Here is a 15,843-nt window from a genome sequence, read left to right on the forward strand (position 1 = left end):
CTGTCAAGGGGTGATTTATCACGTTTAATTAAATTAATCTTATCTTTGCAAATTGTTGTATATTTTCCATTTCCTCTAACCTGGTGGGTAAGTAAGTAATTTTACAAATAATTTAATATAAACATGCCAGGTTTTTGAGGCCTATCTGAACATTGATACAACTGTGAGATTTGTCCCTATTCTGTCTATCCTGTATGAGAACTGTGAAAAACACAATATTGGTTGGAGTCCTAGAATGCAAGAATGTTTGAAGCAGAAAGTATAACATTTAAATTATTTACTGTGGATTCATGTTTTCAAGCATTAACAACGATGCTTAGTATTTATATAGCACGTCACATGTCTAAAGTGCTGTACGCACAAATGAACTCATTCTGTAGGGAGGACCAATTGGCATTATTATTTATGGGCCGTGGTGGTGTACATTTGAGACTAAATACTGCCTTTGACCCACAGCAGAGCACCCATTGATGTCAAAAGGAGATTTATTCAAACATCAAGGGTAGAATATGGGTCTTAAAATAACTAAACTTTTGATTGTTATTACATGTCTTCTGACATTGAGCATTAGTTAATTGGACAATATACTCCCCTTAGGACAGTGCTATTTTTGCCCTTTGTTTCTCTTCCTTCCCATCCTCCTTTCACTGTTTCTCTCTTGCTGGTAATATTTGTATCACAGCATTGCCTAAGGGCTGCAGCTGAGATCAGGGCCCTGTTGTCCAGGCACCTACAAACACATAACAAGAGACAGTCCCTGTATACAATCTAAATAAACAAGAGAGACAAAGGATTGGGGGGAAACAGAGGCCCCCAAAGGTGAAGTGACTCACCCAAGGTCACACAGCATCTCACTGGCAGAGACAGGACTAAAACCCAGATTTCCAAGAGTTTCCAGATTTCCAATGGCCTGTCCACTGAAGCACACTGTCTCTTCTCCTTCCCTGTCATTTTTCCTTTGCATTTCCTTCCTTACAATGACATCCAGATCTTCCCCACAGCCTTCCCTATCCCATTTGCTAAAGTTATCCACACCGAAATACCTAATTTAATGCTGATATTTTAGGTTTTAGAGTTAACCTCAGATGAGATTAGGAGGTGGTCACACCTCTGAGCTCCTGTTTCAGGCTCCTTGCAGACTAAGGAAGACAATCCTGCATTAGTTTACCTTCAGTTAACTTTAGGAAGATATCTTCTTAACCATGAGAATTTAGTTTCTGCAGAATCTGAAAGTCATGTGGACCATATAAGTACATCAAGTACAGCACAAATTTGACATCATTGATTTTTTTTCATCAAAATAACCTCGTCTCCAATTTCTGAAACTGACAGTAGAGAGGTGACATGAACAGCTTTAAGAAACTGAACCTTTGAAGACTGGTGCTGTGTTATAAATATGTAGGTGTCATAAACTGGGACATACGCTGTCACAGTTTTTTCTGGGTGTGAAAGTTGTCTGGGACTGTAGCATTATTGTTTGCCTAAAGGTAAAGCGATTGTTCACCTGATTTTGCTCAGTGTAGCGTTCTGTAAATTGACATGAGAAACACGTCTTGACATGCATAAAGCTAAAACTGTTAAGCCATAGTTCAATATAGTGTGGATTTGAATTCAGAACATGATTCCAATATGCTGTACATTGCAAATACTGTGAAGTCTTTGTCGCTCTTTAGCCTCATGGCTGCCACTGGTTTGAATGTTTAAGACACCTCGTGAAGCTCTGAAAGTGTTAGTGGTTGTATATATGCAGTATCGCTAGCCTTAAACATTCAAGTCATGATTCAGAAATCATGAGATTGGTATAAAATCAAGAGATTGAAAACTAATCAATTATGAGTTTTTAAAATTCCAACTTTCTGTTTTTTGATCCTTTATGGTACATTTGGGTTACTTTCAAGCTTTTTTCCACAACCGTGAGGATTAGAAATTTAGAGAGGGGTGTGTTTGTGAATAAAGCTGAGATTCTCACATAATCATTTGTCTCTAGGAGCTAGGGCCATAAGTAATCAAATATTGCAAGACTCACAGTAAAATTTTGAGAGTTGGCAACATTGCACATCCATGTTAAACATAAATCCCTTTGTTGGTAAAGTGAACTGACAAGATATACATTCATTATTATATACAAGTAAGTGACACATTCTGCAGTGTGCTTTCTCTGTGTGGGTTTGGTGTTTCGTATGCTGCACTGTTCTGCCATGCTGGATACAGTACATGTCACTGTTTTTTGATAAGATATTTTTGCTTCTCTGTCATGATTTGTAATTAGAATGACAAGTTTCACAGGTTGGAATCTTTAAACAGCAAACAAAATGCTGACTGAATCCTTGTTCCTACATTAACAGTCCAGTTCAGTGCTCTGAGGTCTGTGAAAACAAAACCTGGAACTATGCCAATTTCAGACCTTCCATTTCCACTAGTGAATGTGACTATGATTAACAGAGACAGCCAAAAAGGAAAAAGTGTCACTGGCTGACATTATTGATTTTCTCATGGAGAGAAACAGTACCTTGAACACAAGCCAAGTCCACTTCCAGAATTCATGTATTTGTCTTCCCAGAAAATTCCCTCACTCTGCAATGTAAGAATGGTTAATGTGGATTAGATTTCTCCTTTCACTCTATAAGCAGGTGTAATAAATACAATTGAAATTTGCACATTGCAATGCACTGGAACAATTTTGGTGGGCAATATTAAATTAAGGGATTACAGTGGTAATCTTATCTACTTGCAAAGGTATGAATGAAAATCAAACTCATAGCAGAGGCAATACTGCAGTTACTTTAAAATATCACATTTTTATTTGAAAACTTCGTACTGAAAGTTAATGAAAACACATTTTCTTTTTTCTACTTAGTGCATTTTACATCACTTTGTGTAAAGCCAGTTTCACTGTTTTCTGTCTACAATAAGTTTCAACCTTTAATTTTTAAAAATTCTTTCACGTGTTCACAACAATTAGTAATAGAGTACTGTAAGAACTGGATTTTTTCTAATAACTCAATTAAAAATAAGTCCCTTTAAATACTCACACAGGCAATTGTATAGATTTCAGTGGCAATCATTGGTATGTCCCATCTGCCCATAAGAAAATCATGATATTTCATTTGCAGATTATACCTTGTCAGGATTTTCATATATTCTATTTTAAGCTTTATTTTATTCATTTATTTTTTAAATAAAAGTTTCAGTTACAAAGAAAACCAATGGAAATGTAGGAATCCTCTGGTCCATTTCAAGGGAAAACTGAGTACTTGGGTTCCACCCCAAACAGGATTACGATAGTTATTTCACTTGATGGACAAGCCTCATTTATGCCATCTCAGTATTCACTGGCAGAATCAATACATTATGGGAGAATCCTGTACAGAACCAAGATGCTTCATCTGAGGGAATATACACACAAATATCACTTTTTACAGCAGACTAACTCAGTCCCGGCAAGCCTGGGGACAAATTAAGCCCTGGATGGGGAGGTGGGAATGGAGGCAGTGGGGGGCCAGTGGCGATGGGGCACTGGGGGAGGCAGCGGGGGGCCAAGGGTGATGGGGGAGGGTGAGCTTGGGGCCAGAGCCCACCACCAGGTGGCCAGGGAACGGAGCCTGAAGCCCCATGGCTGGAGCCTGCCACCCACCACCCCAGGGCTGACGCCTGACCCCACCATCCCTGTGAAGGTGAGGAACTCACTGGCTGCCTTCTCCTCCAGCTTTTGTGTCTCCAGAGGGGGGCAGGGCCCAACCACTCCTGGCTTTTTGCCCCTCCTCCCTCTCCCCACTGCCAAGGAGGCTGTGGCTGCAAGAAAAGCCCCTGGTGGCTGCATTTGAGAAACGCGAGAGCATGTATCTTTGAATGCTTCGATGAGAAGAGGGGACAAATTGCGATTTTTAATTAGAACCAGAGCAAGTTTTACTCAGTTTCTGAACTGGCGCTGGACATGGCCTATATTTACAGCTAATGTGGGTTCTGCCCTAGGTCAGCAACACATTGGTAGTTATGCTTGTGTAAACAAAGCCCTAGGGATCCTGCACAGTGCTTGACACACAGCTGAATATGAATGAAGTTTTCTATAATTAAGTTTGGGAAGATTCGATTTTTTTAAAATTGGTAAATGTCGATGAACGTCAATTTCACCACACACACAAACCACTGAAAAAATATTTCCGTCAATAATAATTGAAATTTACAGGTAGGCAAAGTAAGAAAAATGCTGCTTGAAAACTTAGTTTGTTTTCATGCTATTTACTTTGTATATTTTGACATATCTCTACAATTTGTGTTTTAATGGTTATAAAGCTTCATCTTTTTGAATTTGTGTCTACTGTCAATCAGTAATTAGTTTTACCTCTCCATTGTCTGACCCCCCGTGACAATTTAAAGATAAAAAAAGCTTAAAAATAAACAGATATTACCCACTGAAATAAAACAAGTAATTGAATTATGTGAAGCCTATCAATAATGGACATGAATAGCACAAATAGGGTGACCAAGTGTCCTGATTTTATAGGGACAGTCCCGATATTTGGGGCTTTATCTTATATAGGCGCCTATTACCCCCCCTCATCCCAATTTTTCACACTTGCTGTCTGGTCACCCTTAGCACAAATAGCTTCCCACATCTGAATGTGAGTGTGACGTTGTCTAATTAAAATATGACCATGCAGATCATTGTTGCTACCACTGTTATATAATTACAACAAATCTTATACAAAGTGTGATGTATGGCCAGAAAGGGTTAAGCATCCTGTAGGATAAATGACACATAGTCAACCATTAGAGGCATGCGAATGGTAATTAGAGCCACTCCATGGTAAATAGGCTAGAACTTTGAAATGCAAACCTATATTGTTAGAAATTAGAGGTGATACTAATTGTATGTGTTTACTTATTAATCTTCTTAAATGTTAGCCATGTAAACAGACAGTTCCTGTCTGTCACTATAGCTATTGATTGAGAGATCAAAAGGGAGTATTGCATTCAAGATTCATCTAAATGTTAATAGTGTCATTGTCTATTTGTCCCTTTGAAGTTTGTGATAGACTGCCTAATGAACGAATTGCCTTATGTTAATTTGTGTAACTAATTACCGGTGATGTGTAGGAAATGGATCTACTTCAAAAGTCCCCATGAATGCCTATTGTTTGCCTAAGGACTCCGAGCTGTCAAAAGGCTGCTAGAAAACTGTATGAAAGACCCTTGGGGCCTGATCCTTTTATCTCAGATCTGCTTGAGCTTCATCAGGGGAAGTTTGAGTCGCAAGATTGAGATCCCAGTCCTAAGCTGGAACACCTGAATAAGATATTGGACTATAACCTATGGACTAAATTCTAAAAGAACTCTTTGCAACTACAAAGCTCACCATCTCTGCTCTGAATCCTAATCTCAAGAACTGTACACATGTCTGTATGTACACTGATCTTTTAACCAATACGCTCTCTCTTTTCTTTTATTAATAAATTTTAGTTGAGTTAATAAGAATTGGCTGTAAGTGTGTATTTGGGTAAGATCTGGAATATTCATTAACCTGGGAAGTAATGTGTCTGATCCTTCGGGATTGGTAGAACTTCTTTATATGATGAATAAGATTTTTAGTAATCCTCATCATATTTGACTTGGGTGTCTGGGTAGTGGCCTGAGGCTTAGGGAACTGTGTTGTTGGCTTCTGGGTAACCAGTGAGGTATTATAGAAGCTGTTTTATGCTGGCTTGGTAAATCTAAGTATTGTAATAGCCACCAACTTTGGGGATTGTCTGCTCCATTCTTTGCAGTTCACCCTAATTGAGTGGCCTCAGTTGTCTCCCCTGGGACTCCGGTCAGAGTGAATAAATGCAATGTGAAAATGTTTTGCATATTTTTGGTTTTTTGCTACCTTTGGTGATCTAGTGGTTAGGTTACAAAGGCTGAAAAAAGGAAATAAGGAATAAAGTAAATCCATATAAAAGCACTGAGTAAAAAAATGTCTTGGCATGTTGATATATTTGGGAATAGTTGCCTGGTATTACATTTTAAAAAAGACATTCAAATTCAATGTTTTGTGGAGAACAGCTGATTTCAGTGAACTCAGAATAAATGTTTTATTCCCTGTTACCAAGCATGTCTAGCTCAATTAAAGATCTCTCTGGGCACTTCACCTTGAATGATCCCTTGAAATATGTGTTAACGAATTATGCTAAACAATCTGTTTCATCTTGTATTTAGCTGTGACACTGAGTAAGTTTCCATTCCTGAAGACGAGCTCTGTGTAAGCTTGAAAGCTTGTCTCTCTCACCAACAGGATTGGTCCAATAAAAGTTATTACCTCACCTACCTTGTTTCTATAATATCCTGGGACCAACATGGGTAGACTGCATACAGATCTCTGGCATGCAGTCTAAGAAATGTATTTGCATTGTAAAACCTGAACAGGCAAGAATTAGGATTGGCAAATATTCTCTCACTACTGCATCTACATGAGAGCGAGAACATATTCTTTAGTCACTTTAAAAACATTGTTTTTTTGGCAAAATATTTTGGCTGAAATTAAACTCATTTAATTTTAGATTAATAAATAAGTCTGTTTTTAAAAACAAAATCTAACGCAAACTTTTTGGCCCGAGGGCCACATCTCAGGATGGAAATTGTATGGCGGGCCATGAATGCTCGCAAAATTGGGAGTTGGAGTGCGGGCTCTGGGGTGGGGCCAGAAATGAGGAGTTCAGCATGCAGGAGGGGGCTCCGGGCTGGGGCAGAGGTGCGGATGGGGGTGTGAGGGCTCCAGCTGGTGGTGCGGGCTCTGGGGTTCAGGAGGGTGGGACCGAGGGGTTTGGAGTGCAGGAGGGGGATCAGGGCTGGGGCAGGGGGATGGGGTGTTGCAAGGGGTCAGGGCTCTAGGCGATGCTTACCTCAAGCAGTTCCCAGAAGCTGTGGCATGTCCTCTCTCCAGCTCCTACATGGAGGCGCAGCCAGGCAGCTCTGTGCACTGCCCCGTCCACAGACACCGCCCCTGCAGCTCCCATTGGTCATGGTTGCCGGCCAATGGGAGCTGCGGGGGTGGGGCTTGGGGCAGGGGCAGCGTGTGGAGCCCTCTGGCTGTCCCTACGGGTAGGAGACAGAGGGGAGATATGCTGCTGCTTCTGGGAGCCATGGCACTCGTGGAGCGGGGCAAGCCCCGGACCCTGCTCCCCAACAGTAGCTCGAGGGCCGGATGTGGCCCCCAGGCTGTAGTTTGCCCACCCCGATCTAATGTATGCTTGTGTCTCATGTCTTTTAGAGTAAAATTGAGAGCAGAGGAAGAAGTATGATGAACGATATGAAGTGAGTGAGAAGCATGTTCAGTATCTGGAATATGAGAAGCACTTCTGAGTCATTGGCCAGTGGGCTAAGGCTCAAACTCTGGAAGGAAAGCTCAACATCAATCTGATGAACAGTCAGCTCTTTCGGGAGCAAGCCATTGAAGGTAACAGAATGAAGTGGGTGATATAATGACTTACAAGCAATAAGAAAATCACTCTTAATATCTGCAGTTCAAGATGTTACTGAAGCATATCTTTACACCTAATTAATCAGTGTAGCTAATGGTGATTTTATGTTAACCAAGGAGCATGTGTTCCTATCATTCCATGTGTTAGCTAATTACCACATTTACATTCATGGGAGTTCTGCATGTAGATCAAGTGAAGAACCTAGTGCCAGTGCATTCTCATTACTATGAAAAATGGCTTGGCTCTTTTGTGGGGTGCAATATAGAATAAATGGCTACTTGTAGAACTGGGTAAAATATTTGACTTTAAATCAGTCTAAATCTTCCCTTCAACAAGTTCTCAGTGCCTTTATAAGCATGCAGTGTTTTGCTCAAAGTCTAGTGAAAATGTATGAAAACTATGAGGCACCTTTCTGCAGGTCATTGTTGAGTCATATGGTATTTCTTCTGGTTCCGATTAGCTGGACCTATCTTACGTGCTTAGGAGGATCACCAGAAGTCACTTTGTGTGCTCTCTGAACCACTAAGAGGGAACCTGATTCCTGTTAGCCTGTGGGTGTAACAGGAAATTGTTCTGTGCTGTTCCTGGCTGCAGTTGGGCATGGGGCATGGATGAAACTGCTTACTATTTCATCTGAAGACTGTCCTGAATTTCAAGGGGCAAAATGGCTATATCTCATCTCTCCCCTGAAACTCTGCATGTTCTGTCAATCCAATTACTGCTAAATGAAGCTGATCTATGAGTTGCCTGTTTTTGGTATAGAAAACTAAAAATTACAAACTGTTATTTTAAATCCAAAAGGTTTTTCTGATCCTTCTTGCAGGGGATAGGGGATCTGTAAGGAGTGTGCCATCTGGGTCTTTCAGCAGTCAGTCTGCAGAGAATCTGCCTAGATTAAGGTGGGGTAAATTGTGCCCTGGTTTTTATGGAGCAGTCTGCTTTGTCTCTCTCTGTTTTGGGTTCTTGTGTGTTAAGGTTCTGGATTTTAAGAAACAAAGTAGTGTTACATTGCAACCATCCAGAAAGAGTCTTATGGTTTTTTATCTAATTTCTCTGTTTGTATGCTAGAAACGTAACATTCTATCATATGTAAATCACGGTCCTTTTGATTAATGGGAAGCAGGTTATAAATGCACTGGTGACTGTTCTACTGCAAATTCAGTTGTTGACTTGGGATGTGTGAGTAAGACAAGTCACCTCAAAACAGACATGTGGTCAGTGGTCAGACCAGATTACGTGTTTGTTATTGATGACTAAGGGTATGTCTATGCTTTGAGCTGGAGGTGCAACTCCCAACTCAGGGAGACATACTCCTGCTAAATCGCTTAAAATAGGGTGTAACTGTGGCAGCATAAGTTGTGGCAGGAGCCAGCTGCCCTGAGTACATACTTAGTATCTTGGATGGGTAAATAGTTGGGGCAGCTAACCACTCCTGCTGCCTGTGTCACCGCGGCTACACTATTTTTAGCGCGCTAGTTCATCAGAGTTAGTGTGGGTATGTCTCCTTGAGCTGGAATTTACATCTCCAGCTCAAAGTGCAGACATTCCCTGTTCAAGTCTCTTCCCTGACATTGAGGGGGTAAGTGGCTAAATAGCAGCAGCAGAATCCAAAACCCGAATGTTTTCTTCCTGTAAACCTCTGTCCTCTCTTAGGCTTGGTCTGCACTACAGAATTAGGTCGACGCAAGCAGCTTATGTCAATCTAACTTGGTCAGTGTCTACAACGTTGCTCTTGCCCATGTAAGTTGCCCACTACGCCGACCTAATAACGCCACCTCCATGAGAGGTGTAGCGCTTAGGACGACTCAGTGTCTGTGTAGATACTATATTACTTACACCACCTATTGGCTGGCAGCCCTGCACAGGGCTCACAGCTGGAGACCCCCTCCCCCACATGCAGGGGGGTGGAGGGCCCTCCAGCTGGCAGTGCCCCACAATGCCCCACACAGTTAAGTTGGTTGAATCACTCCTAGCGAGGATGCACACTACTGCTGTAATTATTGTGGTGGCTGTACATCAATCTAATTTAGGTCTACTTAATTTTGTACTGTAGACAAGGCCTTGGTGTCTTGGTCTCTTATTCTGTAAAGCACTTAAATCCCATTGACTTCACTGGCTTATAATTATGCCTGGGCATAATTGTTTTACTGATTTAGGGCTTCACAGTGTGCAAAAGAAAAATGTCAAAGAATACCTCTGTAACAGTATCACTTGTACTTGGAATTTTGAACCACAAATTGAATGAAAAGTGAGTCTTCAAATTTTTGTACTTTTTGAAGCAGGAAAAAAAATCAGCCAACAACAATTGCCCTGAAATTCTGCAGAAAAGCCACATTTCAGGGGCATAAAATCACCTGAAATTAAATGGTAAACACATTTGTGCAAATAGATCACAGCTCAGGGTATGCTATGGGACTTTTTCCACTTCCATTGAAGAGCCTGGCATATCTCTCATTGACTTCACAGGGAGGAAGGACAGCTCTTTTGACTACAATACTTAGCAATTTTTTTTTCACAATTCCTGGAGTTTTAGGCTAGATTAATAATTTAGGTTACAGGATTAAGTATTTTTTTTCAAACTAGACATCTTTGATCTAATTTGTAAGGTGCCTCAATTTAAATTAAAAATAAAAAAAAGCTTTAAAGCTATTTGAAGCACTTTCAAATAGTCTGAACATAAAGCATGTGATTAGGTAAATGCTGTAGTTAATGGTCCGGTGCTAGCTGTCCTTGTGATTTCAGTTCACTGGTAAAGGAGAGAGCATCTCTACAATGCATAATTGTTGGTAATTGCCTTCCTAGGACTTTTATAGCCTTTATAGAAGCAATTGGTCAAGAAAATCTTTCAAAAGTGACTTGTTTAAAGTTTCACATACTCTAATACTTAATTTTTTTATTCTCCCAAAAGCGATTTAAAGAAATTTCCTCTATGTCTGGGCTTTCTGTTAAATTTTCATTGTTATTTTTTGCTTTCTTTCACAGGGATTTTCTTACAGTTCACTGGTCTTGGGAACCTCAGAGAGATCAACTAGACAACACACAAACAGCTACAACTTATATATGTGTGTAACAGTTGTAAAATCAAATACTTTTTTTGCGGGGGGAGGGGTGGATTCCGGTTAAGGTTTTGTGTTGTGTTATCTTCAAAGCAAAACAAAATTATAGCACAAAATGTCCAACCCTGGCTAGTTTCACCACTGTTCCATTGTATTCCGATATCAGGGTGATGAGTGCACTAGAAAATGCTTGATGCCCTGATACTACCTTGATTTTCCCTAATAGTTCAATCAATAGAGAATAGGCCCAGTACACCAACACTTAACAGATGAATGGAAGGAAATCTTTTTAAAAAAAAACCCCAGTAACAACGTGAACAGTGATACAATATGCAATCTAGCAGTGTCTTTCACCCCTAACTCTGTCTAGCCATGCCTCAAAAAGTAATTTATGGCTACACTTCAGCTTATGTTGGCATAATTTATATTGCTCAGGGGTGTGAATAAACCACCCCTTTGAGCGACATAAGTTACACTGACATAAGCGATCATGTGCACAGCACTAGGTTGGCGGGAGAACTTCATTAGCCGACATAGCTTCTGCCATTCATGGAGGTTTTATTATGCCGGCGGAAGAGCTCTCTCCCATCAGCACAGAGTGTCTTCACCAGACGCGCTGCAGCGGCACAGCTGCATTGGTACAACTGCACCGCAGCAGCGCTGTACGTGTAGACATGCCCTTTGATAGACAGTGGGTCTGTTCCTGCTGACCTTGTTCAGGAAACTCGCCCTGTTGAAGTAACTTGAGCTCGATTGTGTGAGGCAAGAAAATAAGTCTTGGCTCAGTGTCTAAATTGAGCACATTTAATGTGGCTCTTAATCTTGGTAAACATTAATGAAAAACAAAACACGGGAGTGTTTCTAAATTTTTCCCAATTTATCTTTTTCTTTCACCATGTCAAGCATCCTTGGTTAGTCACCCCCGGTTAAGATATTTAGACCTGGGAACTTGTTTCAGCCCATTAAAGGGATAGTGGCCATCTACAAAATCCAGATCCAGATACTAGCAATAGATTCTATGGTGCTGGCACATTTAGAAAAACTAAATGGATTGATAGAATCAGGTTGGTGGTGGTCTGATCTGGGATTTTGGTTTGGGACCAATCCCTAGTAAAAAAAAATTTTTACATCAACCAGCTGTATCCAATACCTCCCTTTCCCCCCTACTTTTCTTTTTGACGTAGGTGTTTTTCTTGAATGACTACCAAATATATTCCCCCCCGCCCTTGAACACCACTCCAATTTATTGGTGTATGTTTTAAAAATGCTGCTTATTTATTATGAATGGAAATATGCATAAATTCCTTCAAAACTGACTTTCTAGTGTTAGCACGGAACAGTTGATGAATAGGTCCTTCATAAGCACACTGCTTTAGAAATGCACCATACATTTTCTCCTTTAGCACATTTAAAAAAACATTAAAATAATTTACAACGTAGTCACTGAATGTTGATGCCTTTGGTTTATGAATGTGTACTAATTGGGCAAAGTAATAATTATTTAGCTGTTGCTGCGTTTTAATTAAATTACACTAGGATCATTATTTTATTGTATATACCTTGCTGTTTATTTTGTAGGGCAAACAAAGCACAGTTGATGGTTATTGGCACTAATTATTCCCAAACCTTGCTTGATCTAATAGGAGAGAAACACAGAGCAACTTTAAAGAATGAAGAAGCACCCTCTGCACCATACAGATAGGTATTTTTTACCATGTTTAAGTTATTGTTATATGTATAATGCCAACACTATTGTAGGCATTTACAGAGAGGTGTGAAGACCCACAGAGTGTGTATGGTGGAGTTAAGCACTTGTCTTTTTAGTTATGTGATATTTTAATTTTCCCCCATTTTGTTATGTTTAGAATTTGATTTTCAAACATCCATCAGTTAACACTTCTAAGGTTGGGGTCTTGGGATTACAGGCCTTTGGAAGAAGTATGTTTTAAGAAATGACTTAGAGGTGAGTATGGAATCATGGCAGAGGAAATGGGCAGGTTCTAGCCTTATGGGCTGCATGGAAGAAGACCTGGATACAAAGTGGTAGTTAGTCCTGGCTTGGATGGAATGAAGGGGGCAAGGAGAGTAGCCAAAGGAGATGGGCATACAGAGGAGGGCAGGAACTACACCATACAGGGCCCTCAGTTTAAGATGACTCAATTATTAAAGTTTATCATCTTTGATAAATTACGTAGCACTTAAGAGCTCCAGAGAAAATCAGTTCAAAGAGCCAAAATTAGAAGCGTTCAATGAAATCTTCAAGTTAAAAGTCTTTTAACTTGAAGGCCCATGCCCAGTAACAAGGAAAATCCAGATGTGCAGAAGTCTTGGAGAAAGATTATATGAGAACAAGCCAACTGTAAACATCACTGATAGGTAGAAACAGCCATTAACCAGGTCCCTAAAGATTATCCATCAATAAATGGGTCTGGTGTTTTTTCCTTATTGATCACTTTTACATTCCATCCTCATATCAGTCTTGTACAGAGCCATATATGACTGAGATTTGCAGTAAGAAATTGAAAATTTCCCACACTCCAGCATCTCTTTGATGCTGATACAATAATTATTTTAAGTGTTTGTTCTGAAATAGCAAATGTTGCATATATGCTTAAATAGGTTTGTTACAAGGAACATATCTTAACATTCAACTAAATTTGGCATAGACCTAATTGGATTCCAGACTCATTGGACCTTAATTGACTCAATATGCCTTTATAAGATGATATTGGTAGGTTATAAAATATATTTAACTGAACAGTTCCAAAGATCATCATATGTCCCTAAAACCACAAATGTTTACATTTAAAAGCTGAGTGTTTAAGAACTTTAAATGCCTGTGTAAAGAACAATCTTCATAATTTCTGTTAAGCTTAGAAGATGCCTAACCTATAAAGCTATTACATATTTCACAACATTATCAAAAATCCTGTGGTTTTCAATGTCTATAACTCTGGGGATATATTGGGTCTGAAAAACAGGATTTTTTTTTATGGCGGTTGTCCTTTCATTTCTTAGGACACGTCTTCACTACCCGCCGGATCGGTGGGTAGCGATCGATCTATCGGGGATCGATTTATCGCGTTTAGTGTAGACGCGATAAAATCGATCCCCGATTGCTCTGCCATCGACTCCGGAACTCCACTGCAGCGAGAGGCAGAAGCGGAGTCGACAGGAGAGCGGCAGTGGTCGACTCGCCGCCGTCCTCACAGCCAGGTAAGTCGACCTAAAATACACAACTTCAGCTACGCGAATAGCGTAGCTGAAGTTGCATATCTTAGGTCGACCCCCCCGTAGTGTAGACCTAGCCTTAATAGTTTATGTTGCTATTCTGATGGATTTTTAATAGCTTCATATATGATAATCCATGAATTGCAAAAATCCATAAATTCTCCAATATTCAATAGGTTATCTTTCCAATCTTCCCCACACAACAACTGAAAAATGACACAAATGAGCCCTACAGAATTGTTGTATTTCAAGAACTGTGCAGTAGCAACCAATTATATGAGAGATGACAAAATTAAAAACAAATATCCTGATCTTTTAGATTTGCTTTAACCATGTGACAAGATTTCTAAGTGATGTCATTTGTACTTACAAATTGTTGCTGAGACAAAACTGCACATCCAGTTATTTGCACCCACAAAATTACAGGTACAAAATGGGAGGTCATTGTCAAAGTAAGGCTGGTAACATTTGAAAAAAAGGAAATAAAACGTGGAACAATGAGAGGATGGAAGAAAAATCAGGGGCCATATATGAAGGTTACACAAGAATGTGTTGTATGTACTCAAGTGGATATTTTGCAGTGGGGTGGGATGGGAAATAGTGATTCTCTGAAATCCAATCCTATCAGGTTTCTCCCCCCAAACCAAATAAAAAGCAATTTGGCAGAAGCTTCCTGGACATGTTCCCAAATGACATGTTAAGTTATATTTTATTGACATTTGCAGATGTATTACTCTATCTTTAAATATATAAGTGCTTGCCAAGGCTAAAAAAGCAAGGAACTGCAAACAGGGATCAAACCCCTTGTTTTAACCATATGCCAATTTATGACCTGATGACCCTTCCATTGCAGTCATTGGAATTTTTACCATTGACTTCAATCATCTTGTTAATCTGTGCCATTAGACCATTGGGTCAGACAATAATTGTTTTTAATTGCATTAAGTCTAGGATATTTCCCCCCTTTAAACTTAGAGTCTAATTTACTGAGATACTGAACCCCACACATCCAATTTAAATTAATGAGAGTGTTGGTGTTCAACTCTGAAAAATCAGGGTTTTGCTGCAATAACACAATAGACAAAGGAGCTATTTTCCAGGAAGCAACCTCTGAATGTTCTCTGCCAGACAATGCCAATATCGTTTCTAGAGCAATTCCAAATGAAAAAAAAACCCAATTGCTTTGGGATGCAGATGTGCAAAGACCAAATATGATTTTTTGCGGGGTTAGTAAGGCTATGCTGGTTGTTTGTGACCAGTTCCTTAGGAAATTGAAGAAAGGACAGAAAATTCTTCAACAAATAATATATGTAATACAAGGACCAACAACTCTCCTATTTGGATTGCCAGCAAAACAAGGTCTACAGCTACTAGAAAAACTGGAATACATGAATGGCAAAAAAGCAAAACTATACAGAGATATATCCACATGTCTTCACAGGGCTAGGAAAAGCTGTCAGGAAAGTACAAAATAAAACTGATGCCATCAGCGACTCTCTTTGCTCTGACAGCCCCATGCCACATCCTTGGATTATTTCTAGGGAAAGTCAAAGAAGAATTAAAGAGAATGCATGATATGGGGGTTATTTCCCAGATTAAAGAGCCCACTGTCTGGTGTGCAGGGATAATTGTAGTATGAAAACTCAATGGGAAAATCCACATTTGTGTGGACCCTTACACAACTTAATAAAGGTAAGTGCAGAGGAAGACACTAGCTTCCTGCAGTTGACTCAGACATTAGCTCAATTATCAGAGGTCAAAGTCTCCTCAAAGTTAGATGCTACAGCAGTCTTCTAGCTCATCCCCCTTAGTAAAGAATCTATATCTTTAACTACATTCATCCTCTCATTTGGAAGGTACTGTTTCAATTGGCTTCCATTCAGCATATCTTCAGCACATGAACATTTCCAAAAGAGAATCTCTCAGATTGTGTCAGGTTTGCCTGAAAGCCTTTGGTATGTTGGAATATGGCAGAGATAAAAATGAACATGAAGAGTGACTAAATGAAGTTTTGAGGCACTTCCAGCAAGCCAGCCTCACTATGAATGAGAAATGTGAATTTGGAAAGCAGCAGACAGCATTTGTAGGACACATAATTG

The sequence above is a fragment of the Terrapene carolina genome, unplaced genomic scaffold (assembly GCF_002925995.2).
Source record: "Terrapene carolina triunguis isolate 2854851 unplaced genomic scaffold, T_m_triunguis-2.0 Scaffold68, whole genome shotgun sequence".
Lineage (NCBI taxonomy): Eukaryota > Metazoa > Chordata > Testudines > Emydidae > Terrapene > Terrapene triunguis.